Here is a 13,763-nt window from a genome sequence, read left to right on the forward strand (position 1 = left end):
AATCGGTGGAGAACTTTCGGAGATTTGAGATTTTGAACAAACGAACAGTTACATTTTTATTTATATAGATAGATTTTACTTTTTTTGTCCTCTTTCTTATTTCTTTTTCTGTTTCTCTCTATTCCTGGCTTAGCTTTCATTCATTTCTTAATTTAAGAATGCTTAGCATCCTAAAGCATTTTATTCATTCAAGCGGCATTTCTTCTTTCCTGTCATGGGGATGACTGCACAGATATCCTTACAAGAAGATCTTTTGAATTCTGCATGAACCTGTTTACTAATGGTCCTAGTTGAAGGTGTCATTTAGAAGTTAAATATATGTTTCTTATGTGAGGTACAGTGGGTATGTGTGAGAATGTGTGTGAGTGAGAGAGTGTGTGTGTGTCTATGTTATGTTATGTTATTTGTACTTGTAAAGCGCACTGCTACCCTAGGGTGTCCTGGCGCTGAGTACTGGTGACCTGGGGTGTATCAGCTGTTTAGTGGGAGAAGAATCATGTTTTCAAACCCTTGCGAAAAGAAAAAAGGTTTGGCGCATTTCTGAGATGGAACGGAAGTTCATTCCATGCTTTGGAGGCACAGTGGAGAAAACTTCTGCCTCCCCAGTTAGTTTTCTTAAAGGTGGATGTTTGGACTAATTTGGATCCGGAGGAACGCAGGAACATACCAGGTAAGTTTGGTTTTAAGAAACTCCGGACCAATCCCATTAACCGCCTTAAAGACGACACAAAGTGCCTTAAAGCGTGATCTAAGTGGAACTGGGAGCCAAAGCAGTTTCTTAAGTTCTCCTTTGACCGAAGCAAACCTACGAGTTCCCGTCAGCATTCTTGCTGCCGCGTTCTGGCCCAGTTGCCCCAGTTGCAACTTGTTCATATGTTGTTTCTGAACATTAAGATAGAGGCTGTTGCAATAGTCCAGACGGGACATAAGGAGTGCAGTGACAACCGTCTTTAGGTTGTCTGCCGATAGGAAGAACTTGATTTTTTTGCTGAAGTTACCTGATTCACTTGGTCCCCAATGGTGAGATTCTCATGTGGAGGACAAAGCCACCTTTTCTCACCGGCGTCATGCCTGGATGACTCTGTGGACATACAAAACACCGGGGCTCCAAGCATATTTTGGTCTGGGATATGGCTGGAAAACAAAAGAAGCCTTTTTAAAACATAGGTTGGGGATCCTACCTGCCATTCCATATCTACCACCGTGGCTGAGAACGAACTATGGGACTAGATGCCGGCTGTGCGGAATAGGAGTCGAAGACTTAGAACATTTGCTATGCACTTGCTCGAGGCTGAACGAGGAGAGAGCAGCCCTGTTAAAAACAGCCTTTAACGAACTAAGTATCCGCTCACGCAGACAAGCAGTCCTTGCTTGTTTTGATCCTGGTCTTCCACCGCTAAATGGGAAGCTGGTGAAATTTCTGATACTAGCAGAACGGAAACTACCATGCCAGGCAATCGGCTAAAGAGGAAATTTCGGGTGTGACCAGATGCTATGAACAATTTGCCACTCACGTTTATTGATTTTAGTAATGTTACTTTTTAACTAAAATTTCTTGCTTTTACATTTTCTCTTTTAATTCTACTTGTGGAGATTGTTTTAATGTATTTTTTGTAATGGTTTTAATTAACTTAAACAATAAAGTTACAACACACACTGGTCCCCCATGGTGAGTTTGTTATCCACCATGACTCCCAAATTCTTAGCTTTCCTAGAGAGTGTAGGGCGACCAGTCTGGGGTCTAGACCCAGGTATTATTGCCAGATCAGGTAGATGAACATAAGTTACTTACCTGTAAAATGTGGTTCTCCAGCATTGGTATCTTTGATAGATTCACATGCTTGAATCATTCCCAGTCGTCGAAGTGTGAGTCTCACGGTACATAGAATAGCAATATAGCAATAGCATAGCGGAATGCATAGCTGAAAGAGCAATAGGAAGTATTGTAACATAGAAGTTAATAGGAAAAAACTTGTCACTTTAATAACTTGTCCAAGTCATTAGATATGGTCCAGACTCCAGCCAATCAGGCCACAGTACCTTCTGGAACCTTCTCCTCAGAGGCTCAGGCTCTCAGATTTTCAAGCACAAGTGTAGCATAAGAGCCAAGGAGAAGAGGGGAGCCTCTGAGGGGAGGTGGGTGGGTCGCATGTGAATCTATGAAAGATATCAATACTGGAGAAGCAGAGTTTTCAGGTAAGTAACTTATGTTCTTCTCCAGTATTGGGGTATCTTGCATAGAGTCACATGCTTGAATCAGAGTAGATAGCAGTAATTCGAGAACTGTGCATGGTAAACCATAAGTAAATCGTAAACAGAGTACGAGAGAATACATATATGTATATTACAGTATAGCAGTAACATGGGCACATCTGCAAAAGCAGAAATATATACATATATGCAATGTGTGCAGGAGGAGGTAAAAAACAGAGGCTCACCTTACTTAAAAAGATTACGTAGCACCGCTTGCCCCACAGCTGTGTCAGCATTGTTGGCAGCTTCCAGACAGTAGTGCTTGGTCGCAGCTCTGCAAATCTGATGAAGCAGAGCAGAGCACTAGAGCAGTAGAAGAGGAGACTGCTCTAGTAGAGTGCGCTTTAATCGTTACATGAAGTGTCTTGCCTGCTTGCTGATGGCAAAAGGAAATTGCACTAGATATCCAACATGCAATAGTCTGTTTAGCAACTGGAGGTTCTTTACGCATCCTACTTCGACTATAAAGAGCTGATCAGTTTTCTGGATACTGGTCGTTCTTTGCAAATATAATTTCAACCATCTCATCTAGAGAATGTTAAGTCTTTTCCGCTGGCGACTGTGGATTAGGAAGAAAAGTCTTTAAGATGACAGGCTCATTCAGGTGTAAATCAGATGGAATTTTAGGAATAAAGGCCGGATTAGTGCGGAGCACCACAGGGTATTTGGTGAATTGAAGAAAAGGTGGTTTGATAGTAAAAGCTTGTATCTCGCTGACTCGAAGTAAGAGCTAAAAGCAGCAATGTCTTCCAGGAGACAAATTTGTCAGTCAAACACTTTTATTTCGGTTAGAAACCATAAAAAGGCATATTACATACAGTGCTATTTATACATGGTTGTAAAAACGTTAAAAAGCATCATAGAATCGCCATACAGTACAAGAATAAAAATCTCGAAAATGCTATAACAAGTCCCATAAGTGCTGTATCAAGTTGCAGTATCAAAAGGGGGGCCTCCCCATTTTTTTGCAGACTTTTTCTGGGTAAAGCGGCACAGGTCACCTCAGGAGAGGACCATAAGTCCTCCCTACCTAACGCCTTGGAGAGGCACCGAATGTGCCTTAGCCAGGATATTTTCCCCGCGCCCCTACTAGCTAACAGGTCCCATAGGTCCTCCCTATAGCTCTCCAATTCAGGGGTGGCCCAGAGTCGTCTCCAGACTAACAGTGGACGATTCAAGGCGACGTCCTGTATACGAACCAAACCCAGGTCCAACTTTAGAGGTATGAGGGGTAACCTCAGGATACGCCTCATAAAACTGTTCTCAGTAATGGAGAGGGGCACCGCACTTAGGTGTCCCCACAAGTCCGCACCATAAAGTGCGCCCCCTCTCGCCTGAGCTCTGTATACTTCAACGGGGGGTCCCACCTGTTTAAGAGGAGATTCATTAAAAACTTTTAAAATGCCACCCGTTGATTGGGCAAGCCTCAGGTTGACTTTAGCAATCTGCGGCCCCCAATCCATCCTATCAGTTAAGGTGACCCCCAGGTACTCAAAGATCGACACACGATCCAGAGCCAGGCCATCCAAATGCGGATGAAGTCAATTGGGGCGTTTCAGATTAAATACCATGTACTTGGTTTTGGTGAAATTGATTTCCAGGTTCCTCTCCTTGCAGAACCTGGCAAAGGCCTCCAATGTGCGCTGAATGCCCCCGATGATTTCGACAATAGAAGGGTATCATCTGCGAACATTAGTGCCGGTATTTTCCGTCCCGCTAGTATTGGTGAGTCTAGATTTTTTGCTCCCAAGAGAAAGGCGATCAAACCGTTGAGGAATAGGGAGAATAGCGTGGGTGCTAGGACGCACCCCTGCCTTACTCCGCGTTCCACCGGAAATGAGGTTGAAAGAGCGCCTTCCCTCCCGTACCTCACCCTAGCTTACGTGCCCTTGTGCATCCGTTTGAAGAGGTCACACAGATAGGCCGGCACTCCCATGTCCCTCTGGACCAGGTCAAATGCGGATCGGAGGTCCACGAATATTAAATACAGGCTACCCGCTCCCAAAGTGACCGTCCTCCAGTACACAAGTTGTAGCCTGAACAGCTGGTCGGTTGTAGAAACCCCTGCCCGAAACCCCGCCTGCAGGGAGGTTAGGATGTGGTTGTCGTCCATCCAACACTGCAACCTGGTTAGGAGGACTCGGGCGAAGAGTTTCTGGAGGACGTCAATCAGGCTTATGGGGCGGTAGTTGGCCCGGTCCAGGGGAGAAGCCTTCTTATGGATGGGTATGACTACAGCTCCCAACCAGCTCGAGGGGATAACCAAATCCTGCATGATGGCATTGAAGAAGGTACAGATATAAGGTGCCCACACCCCTTGTTCAGACCGATAAAGGTCCCCAGGGATCCTATCAAGGCCAGGTGCCTTACCCGGAATCAAACTCCTTATGGCCGCCTTGACTTTCAAGATCGTGCAGGGATAGCGGTCTGAGGCACCTCCCTCAACGCAGGTTGGGTCAGACAGACTATCTACTTCCGATGATTCCACTAGGGGACGCTCAGGGTCGAGGGAATAGAGGGGCTTGAAATGTGCAAGCCAAACCTCTTCACACAGGTTGGAAACAACTGCATGCGTCCCCGTGGCCGGCCCTCCCCGAACCAGGTTCCAAAAAGCCCTAAAGTCGTGGGCGTCTAGGGCTGCTTTAGTTTTCTCCCATCTGTCGACTTACCACTCCGCTTTGGTGGCTTGGGTCATGCTAGTATAAATTTGACGTGCATTTCTAATCGACAACTGGGTTCCCAATTTCACCTCCTTTATGAGGGTTGCTTTTGCCTCCCTACATTTTTTGTTGTACCAATTCTCACTCTTATAGGGTCTCCCCCTACCGGGCTCGGGAGCTGTAAAGAGGTCAGCCAAGGAGGTGAAGAGCTCATTATGGATGGACTGGATGGCCGGGAGATACGAAAGCCCAGAATTCCCATTCCTCAGGTCACTGACCTCAACTAAGGCCCCTGCTACGTTGTTGTAGATTTCTGCCAACTTATCCGGTGCCTGAGCCACCCTCTCCCACCTGACCCGCCTGCCTCCCCCTGATAAGAGTAGATGCCGATTGGTGGAAGTCCCAGGTGCATCCTGGGTAGTCAGGTTCCCCAGGTGACTGAGTAACTCAGGTGACAGTAAGTTGTGGTCGCTGTCGATTCTTGGCAATACAGCGAACAATTTTAATTGGGCCCAGAATTCCACGTTGGTCAAAATATAATCTATTGTCGTGCTTTTCCCCAGTCGGTTATAAGTGCGTGCGCCTGGTATATCTGGGCCTTAGGGAAAAAGCTATGAGCAAATTATTAATGGCAAGTGCCAACGGCGTCAGACGGTTTACTGGATACGTGGAGCTTTCAGGGATGTGCCACAACTCATCCTCCTTAGAAGTAACTGGGGGAATCCCAGAGAGAGGCTCAAAGTGGCAGTTGAAGTCTGCCCCATGATTTTATGGTGCGTGGGGGGAAAGGAAGAAAGGAGAGCCTCCAAGGCATCCAGAATAGATAGACCTTGTTGTCGGGGAAAGGGAGATGAATTTAAGATCAGCCCTACGAATGGGCTCAAATGGGGACTTCATGAGTTGTGCCAACACAATGTTCAGATGCCAAGGAGGAGCATCTGAAGGCGGGCGTCAAATTGGGGGGAACATCCGAAATAAGCCTTTGAAAAATTGTTGAATAATTCTTGAAGAATAAAGAGAATTGGAGCCATCCTGCCGGAATCTGTAGATTGCGGCCTGAAAAACTTCAGGGTAGAGTGAGCGAGGCCAGATTTTGCTCATTGTAAGAAAAAAGGCAGAAGCTGCTCTGGCATAGAGTGAACAGGGTGAACATTTGAAGCTTTGCACCAAAGACAACCGTTTCCACTTGAGTTTGTAGGTTTTGATAGTGGAGGGTGCTCTAGAGTTAGTGATGACCACCCTGCAGTCGGAGGAATAATCCAATCGGCAAACTCATAGTGTTCAGGCACCAGGCTGCCAATCGCAGAGAAGTTGGATCCAGATGGCAGATCAGGCCGTGGTTCATAGTAAGAAAATTCGAAATTGGGCGCAGCCAAATTGGATTGCACTCCGACAGGAGGAGGAGCTCTGTAAACCAGAACTGGCGAGGCCATCTGGGGGCTATGAGACTAATGCGGCAGGGTTCTTTTGCATTTTCCAAAGTACCCTTGGGACAAAAGGAGTCGGTGGAAAAGCGTAAGTATACATTTTTGACCAGTTCATAAAAAATGCATTCCCGCACGATTCTGGGTGGGGAAGCCAACTTGCATAGAATGTGCATTTGCGCTTCAGGTTGGTCGCAAATAAATCCAGATTGGGGCGTCTGCAAAGCTGAAAGATGCGGTCCAGCGTCGGCTGATGAAGTTCCCACTCGTGGTTTGATGAGACCGACCTGCTCAGGGAGTCCGCTAGAAGGTTGGACACTCCCGGAACTTGGACTGCTGTTAAAGTGATCTGATGTTGAATCACCCTATCCCAAATTTGCTGAGCTTGTAGGGATATCATACACTCCACACTTTCTACCACTGACCTTACGTCATACTTTTCTCTAAGATCACCACTTTTGGGAACACCCTGCTACTTCACTTACTGCCTCTCTTTAATCTCTTTGCTAAACACTCTCACTTTAATTCTTTTTTTTTTCACCTAGCCTGCATAGAACCCATTTCAATTTTAAAATCAGCCAATCCATCTTCCACACAATCTGACCTCTTCATGGGCATGAATGTTAAACACCTTTTTGGATACATTTCGCGGCTGAACCGCACTACTAAATCTCTCCAGCTTAACTAATATCTATTCACTGCTTCAAAACTGCTATTGTATTATCCCTTATCAAAATCTTACTTGTGACGGTTTGTCACATGGCTCAGTTAGGCCCAGGGAGAAACGCTGCAGTTTTAACATGGACACGTTCGACGAAAGTTGGCTTTTCTTTCACATGATGACTTTTGAAGCATTTGCATCTGTGAAAGTGAAGGATTAGTTTCAATGAAACTACTTTGCTTACGAATTCCACTTCGTAAGAACACTATCACTACACCTTGACCAACTCATAAGGTCTGAACATACATTGTGCAGATGGGACGGTTTGTTATTCGTCCATGAGGCGAAGCATCTATCAATAGATCATGAACAAGGGCGGCCTGACTAAGGTCTCAGCCTGGAAACAAGAATGCTTTTTGCTATAAATAAACAAGCATTTCTGGGTTGGGGCAGAGGAGCACTTGCTATCATTGCATGGTCACTCCCTGCTAAAACCTCAACTCAGCTGCTAGCCAATCACTCTGCGAGGAGGGATGTCCAACCTGTGAGCAAGACGGGTGTCAGGAAGCCCCTGTAGTACACAATGGGCTAGAGGATAAGGAGTGCCATGCCATCTCTTCATATATTTCTCCCCTCCTATATTCACAAGTGGAGAGAGGGGAATCGGCAGGAGGCCCCTTTAAGCCGGTAATGAGGACAGACGTCACACGATACACGATTCAAGAAGGCGGGACGGAGAGCACGTCAGGTTGGTCAGTAGTTGGTCCAGCTACACGCAGCAAGGGAGCGCGAGGTGGAGAAACCAGACGGAGAAGACCTAACAGCCTTCCGAGAGAGAGAACCGGAGCCCAGGGGAGGTCACAGCTTGTCCGCAAACAGAACACCAGAACCCGGCGGAGGAGGAAAAGCCGAAGAAGGAGACCAGACATCAATGAAGGACGCATAGTCACTACGCCACGGGCCCGGAGGGACGTGGCACTTACAGCTACATGGCATCTGAAGGGGTTTTGGAAAGGGGCTGAGTCAGAGAGGGACGGGAGGTGAGGTGGAGGGGTGAAAGGGACCCAGGGAAAAGGAAATAAGTGAGACGGAAAAGAAAGGCAAGAGCAGAAATCATTGGCTACTCTTTTTATTTTTTGTTACTCCAACCTCTACCCCCTCCCTTCACATGAATGCATAGATATTATTTATCCCTCACATCCTCCCTTGTCTAAATCATGAAGCAAAAACACTTACCTGAGTCTTTTCCTTCTGTCCGAGGGACGACGGCGGCCGAGGCTCACCTAAGGGACTGAAGTGAAAGACCCTGTGGAAAAGAAGTATAAAAAAGAGACAATCAATCATTGTGATTTCCTGTAATACTAATAAAAAGTGCATACCAAGAAATTATTCAATGCAGACAGCTCCTTCTTGACCGACTCTTTTAAATACTTGGTGTAGAATGTGGGCATAATTCCATTAGTCCGATAAAATGGAAAGCCTAATACAACAACTAATTTGTGGTCAAGAAAAATTGGAATGGGCCATTGAGAGACAGATGGCGACGGCCCAAGCCGACAGGGAAATGTTCACGGCTTCGCTCACCCAGCAGGTTCAATGCATACATAAGGTTGCTGACGGTCAAACACCCTAAACCATCAGTCAACAGAGCCACCAAGGGGTACATGCAGGGCACCCCAACATATCCCTCTAGAAATATCAACCGGGAGAGGACCCGGATGCCTTCCTTACGAATTTCGAAAGGGCTGCCCAAGCTGTGGATGGCCGGAAGGGAAGTGGGCTTTCTTTTTAGCACCGCTATTGACAGGGGAGGCCCAGGCTGGGTACCAAGTGGCTAACCTCACAGGAAACACTCCTTAAAAGGACATTAAGACTGTCATATTGGACCATTTGGGAATGGATTCCTAAGCATATCGGTCAAGATTCAGAAAGGAACGAGGTAACCCTGGAGATACCCCAAAGACAATATTTTTAAAGTTAAAGGCGACTGCGGATAAATGGTTAAGACCCCAAGAGAACAGCAAGGAACACATATTGGTGGTCATTTATCTGGAGCAGTTTCTTGATGCCTTACCAACACCCACCTAGAGGTGGCTATGTCAACAGCCACATCTCTCTGTGGATCAAGCTGTGGAGATGGCAATGTCCTTTGCTCGGGCCCAACCAAAGACACTAGCTTTTGAACCTGATAGGTCCTCACGGTATGCCACAGGATGCATGCAAAATGAGAAGAAAACCGTCAGGCCACCCTAGGAGCCTCTGAAAGGCAAACCCTCTAGAGGGGATGACGCTCCGTTCCAGGGACCCAAATGCTACGAGTGTGGGGAGTGTGGGTATCTAGCCAGGACCTGTCCGCCAAAAAAGTCAACGGAAGAACCGATGGATGTCAGTTGTATACCCAAAACCATCGTATATACAGAAGAAATGGGTTCTGGCTTCTACGTAAGTCTTACACTCAATGGAAAAAATGTGACAGCCTTACTGGATTCGGGTTGTAGGCAGTCCGTCGTACAGAGCACACTGGTGAAAGACTTTCAGATCTGCCCGGAGCAGTGCTTAATTTGTAAAATATTAGGTGCAGGTACTCACATTTTTTTAGGAGGCCACCCCCCCCTGCCCCGCCCTTTCCTCAGTGGCCCCACCCACTTCATGTATTAGCTCCACCCACACCCATAAGCCTCAACACATCAGAGCCGCCTCCTCACCTCTTGAGTTCCGCAAGAAGCTGAAACCCTGGCTCTTAACATAAGCACCTTGGGGGGCCTCACACCTACACACCTGTCCAAGCGCCTGGATACCCTCTTGAGTGATTAATACACTATGCAAATCAATATAACATAATATTATTATATGCGAACGAGGCTGCAGTGCGCCTGGTTCTGTGTATAACCGAAGGTTGAGTTGTGTGGGAAGATTGTTTGATGGATAAGTGACCGCCAACCTACCGCCAAGGACTCTTCAGCGGTGATGGAGGCTGGCGTGGCTGCCAGGATGTAAACACAAAACCTGTTGTGTACCTTTCTTGAAACACGCTAACAATTAGCAAATATTAAAGCCAAGATATTGCACCTATGCTTTTATTGATGAAATATTATTATTATTATTATTATTATTATTATTATGGAGATTTCTAAAGCGCCTGGTTACGCGCACCGGCGTGTCCCCGCGCTGTGGTGAGAGACAAGTGAACAGGACAGTAAGCCATTAATCTAGTGTAGAACAAAATAAATGGGTTTTAAGAGCTCTCCGGAACTTAGCCTCCGAAGGTTCCAGACGCAGTTCCATAGGGAGCCTGTTCCAGCTCTTAGCTGCAAGATGTCTAAAAGATCTGCCTCCCATTCGCGCTTTCTTAATTTTGGGAACAGCTAGTAAGCCAACACCGGTGGATCGAAGTACCCAACTAGGTTTGTACGGTGTGATGAGGCCCAGCAAGGGGGCGGGTGCCTTGCCCCCAATAATGCGATGACATATGCATAGCGCCTTAAAAGCAATCCTCTCCCTGACAGGAAGCCAGTGGAGAGCCTTCAAGGCGGCTTTGGAGGCTGCTCTTTTAGGGAGCCTCAGTACCAGCCGTGCTGCGGCATTCTGTAACACCTGCAGGCGACTCAGAACTTTAACCGTGGTCCCCAGATAGAGAAGGTTGGCATAGTCTAGCCGTTAAGTCACCAGTGCGTGCACCAGCGTTCGTCTTGCACCAACCGGAAGCAAATCCAGAGTCTTCCGCAGGTTTTTGAGAACGCCAACACACGTCCCAACCACACGACCAATCTGGGGAGTGAATGAAAGGTCTGAGTCAAACATTACCCCAAGATTTTTAGCCTGCTGACAGGGTACAAGAGTGTTGTCTAGGCATGCCGGCCACCACGCCGATGACCACACAGACGGGTCGCCCCCCACCACGAGCACCTCAGTTTTGGCACCATTCTTATTAACTTCTATACTCAGTTTCTTAAAGATATTTTTTTTTAAGTGCTGAGTTGCGGTCTTAGTGATTACAAAAAGCTAGTGATTATGATTTTGTGTGTCAAGCCAGGTGTGAAGTCACGCCTAAGTGTTTATTTATTGAAATGGCCAGAATGTCAACTTAGGTTTTGCCTAATACGCACAAACTGTACTCCGTCCTTTTCACTTTCTTTTGCAAATGCATTGTGTATTTTTTTTATTTATTTTTTTATTACATTTTATTTTCCAAATTATACACACTTTTACTTATACAATTCAACATGTCTGTATACAGTACTTACTCAAATTATACATACATACAATACATAATCAAAAGAAAATATTAACCTTTTATCGGTTTTAATAAAAACAACACCACGTATTTAGTAATTACTCATTCTTACTTTCCACTTGTTTACTGGATCCCATATTTTTAAACCCAAGTCCTTTTTCCTCTTGCCCTTCCGGGCATAAATATTCTTTTCCAAATTATATACTGATAATAAATTGGCTAGCCAAGATTGCATTCCCGGGGGATTCTTATCAAGCCATGCCCTGGCTATAGTTATCCTGTACACTGCCATAGCTACAAACAAAAAATTCCGTGGTGTTTCCTCCCCATATGCACCAACCCCTAAAAGTATCCAAGATGGGGTGAGCACAATTTGTATTCCTAGTGATCTATGTAAAAACATCTCTATATCCCTCACTAATGTATGCAGTTGAGGGCAAGTGGCGAATATATGGACACTATCTGCCACTAGGGAGTTACATCTAGGACAACAAATACCCGCAGTACCACCCCACTTTGCAATCCTTGCTGGCGTAAAATATAGAGAGAAAAGGGTTTTATAGTGTTGCGATTGCAAAGGGGATGAGCACAAAATTGTTCGTCCCAGTTCCAGAGATTCCTGAAACCAACCCTGGTCGCCACCCAGTTTCACAATCCACTTATTACTGTGTTTTTCCATATCATCATTCTTACTTTTTACAAGGATAGCATAAAAGGATCGTATTGTACAATCCCCTGACGTCTTTATTTTCTCTAAGATATCATTTCTGCTGAAGCCAGATGCTCCCCCCTGCTTGTTACCTAAAAAACTCCTAATTTGAAGATATTTAAAAAATGCCCTATTGCTTAAGCCGTATTTATATCTCATATCACTAAACTGCATCATTCCATCAGAATTAATAACATCACCGATCTGTGTGATCCCCCTTGACTCCCAGTCTGCCATTACTATATCTGAGAATACCTCTGGGGGAAACGATTTGTTTTTATACAACATAACATATCTGTTGTATCTACCTAATTTATATTTTTTCAAAAAGGCACTCCAAATATTCACTGCAGCAGCTATTGTTTTAAATGTTGTCCTTTTAAAATATCCAAGATCAACGCTATTTAACAAATAATTTCCCGCTTCTGCCCCAAGTATTGTTGCATATACCTCTGTAGAGAAGCTAGATACCCTTCTATCAAGATTTGCCCCTCCAATTAAACCCTGCATATATTGTAAGGCTACAGCCATGTAATACAGTCTAAAATCTGGTGCTCCCCACCCTCCCTTCTCTCTCGGGAGGGAAATAAACCTATACGCCCTACGTGTCTTCCCTTGTGCCCATATAAATCTATTCATCAATGCCTCTAGTGCATTAAACCAATTTGTTTCAAACATTAATGGGATAGACCTAAAAAGAAAAAGAAACTTAGGGAGTATCAACATCTTAATTATATTAGTACATCCGACTAGTGACAAATGTAGATTGTTTAATCTGTCCAAGTCTACTTTTACCTGAGCCATTAAGGGATCCATGTTGTTCTTGATTATATTTCCTAGATTCGCAGAGATCGCAATTCCCAAATATACTGCAGAATCAACCACCCTCTCATCATTGCAATCTACATACCTATTCTTTACAATTTGCGTTTTTACGGCGTTTAAACTATACCCCGATATCCAACCAAACTTTCTGGCTTCCAGCTCCACCTCCCTAATAGCCCCTACCGGGTTGGGTGTCATAATGGCCACATCATCTGCATACGCCAGAGATTTTATCGATCCACCTTTCATCCGCATTGCCGGTATCTTTGGATTCTGTTCTAATCGTCGGAGAAAAGGATCCAGATATAGCGCAAATAATAAGGGGGAGGAGGGTCATCCCTGTCGGGTCCCCCTACTAATTTTAACCCAGTCTGAGTGCCCTCTGTCAACCCTGATCATAGCTTTTGGATCCTTATAAAGAGTTTGTATAGCCTTTATAAACCCATCCCCTATGCCACTCCATTTCATGATAGCCCATAGATAGCTCCAGGAGACCCTATCGAATGCTTTTTCAGCATCTAGGAATAGTGCTGCCATAGGGTCTCCTGAAGTACCTGCTGCATCGAACATAGTGATTACTTGCCTGACATGTTGCGTTGTACCCTTTCCTGGGATAAACCCATGCTGGAAGGGACTAACCAATCTCTCAATAACCCTTGACAATCTTTTAGCCAGTATTTTAGAAAACACCTTTACATCAGCATTCATTAAAGTGATGGGTCTATATGAACCTGGGGCCGTTGCAGGTTTACCCTTTTTGGCTATCACTATGATGTCTGCAGCCCCCCACGAGTCAGGTATTGACTCCCCCTTCTGGGCCAGTATCATAATATTAAACATGTCAGCTGCTAATACCGTCTGAAATACTTTAAAGAATTCCAGTGGGATTAGGTCCGGGTCCGCTGCCTTCCCGGAGGGTAGACTCCCAAGGGCCATGAAAAATTCTTCCAATTGGAATGTGGCTTCTAATTCCTCTTTATCCTGTGTCTCAATTTCA

At 45.3% G+C, this 13,763-nt stretch overlaps 1 long non-coding RNA gene across 2 annotated transcripts in view; it reads right to left on the reverse strand.

Moving 5' to 3' along the window:
• Positions 1-13,763, reverse strand: part of LOC144805950 (uncharacterized) — a 47,839-nt gene that overhangs the window by 8,431 nt on the left and 25,645 nt on the right. For both annotated transcript variants that reach the window (XR_013605639.1, XR_013605638.1), the window contains exon 3: positions 8,235-8,304. This is a non-coding gene — a long non-coding RNA (uncharacterized LOC144805950). The remainder of the gene's footprint in view (positions 1-8,234; positions 8,305-13,763) is intronic.

Source organism: Lissotriton helveticus (assembly GCF_964261635.1).
Source record: "Lissotriton helveticus chromosome 1_1 unlocalized genomic scaffold, aLisHel1.1 SUPER_1_unloc_35, whole genome shotgun sequence".
NCBI lineage: Eukaryota > Metazoa > Chordata > Amphibia > Caudata > Salamandridae > Lissotriton > Lissotriton helveticus.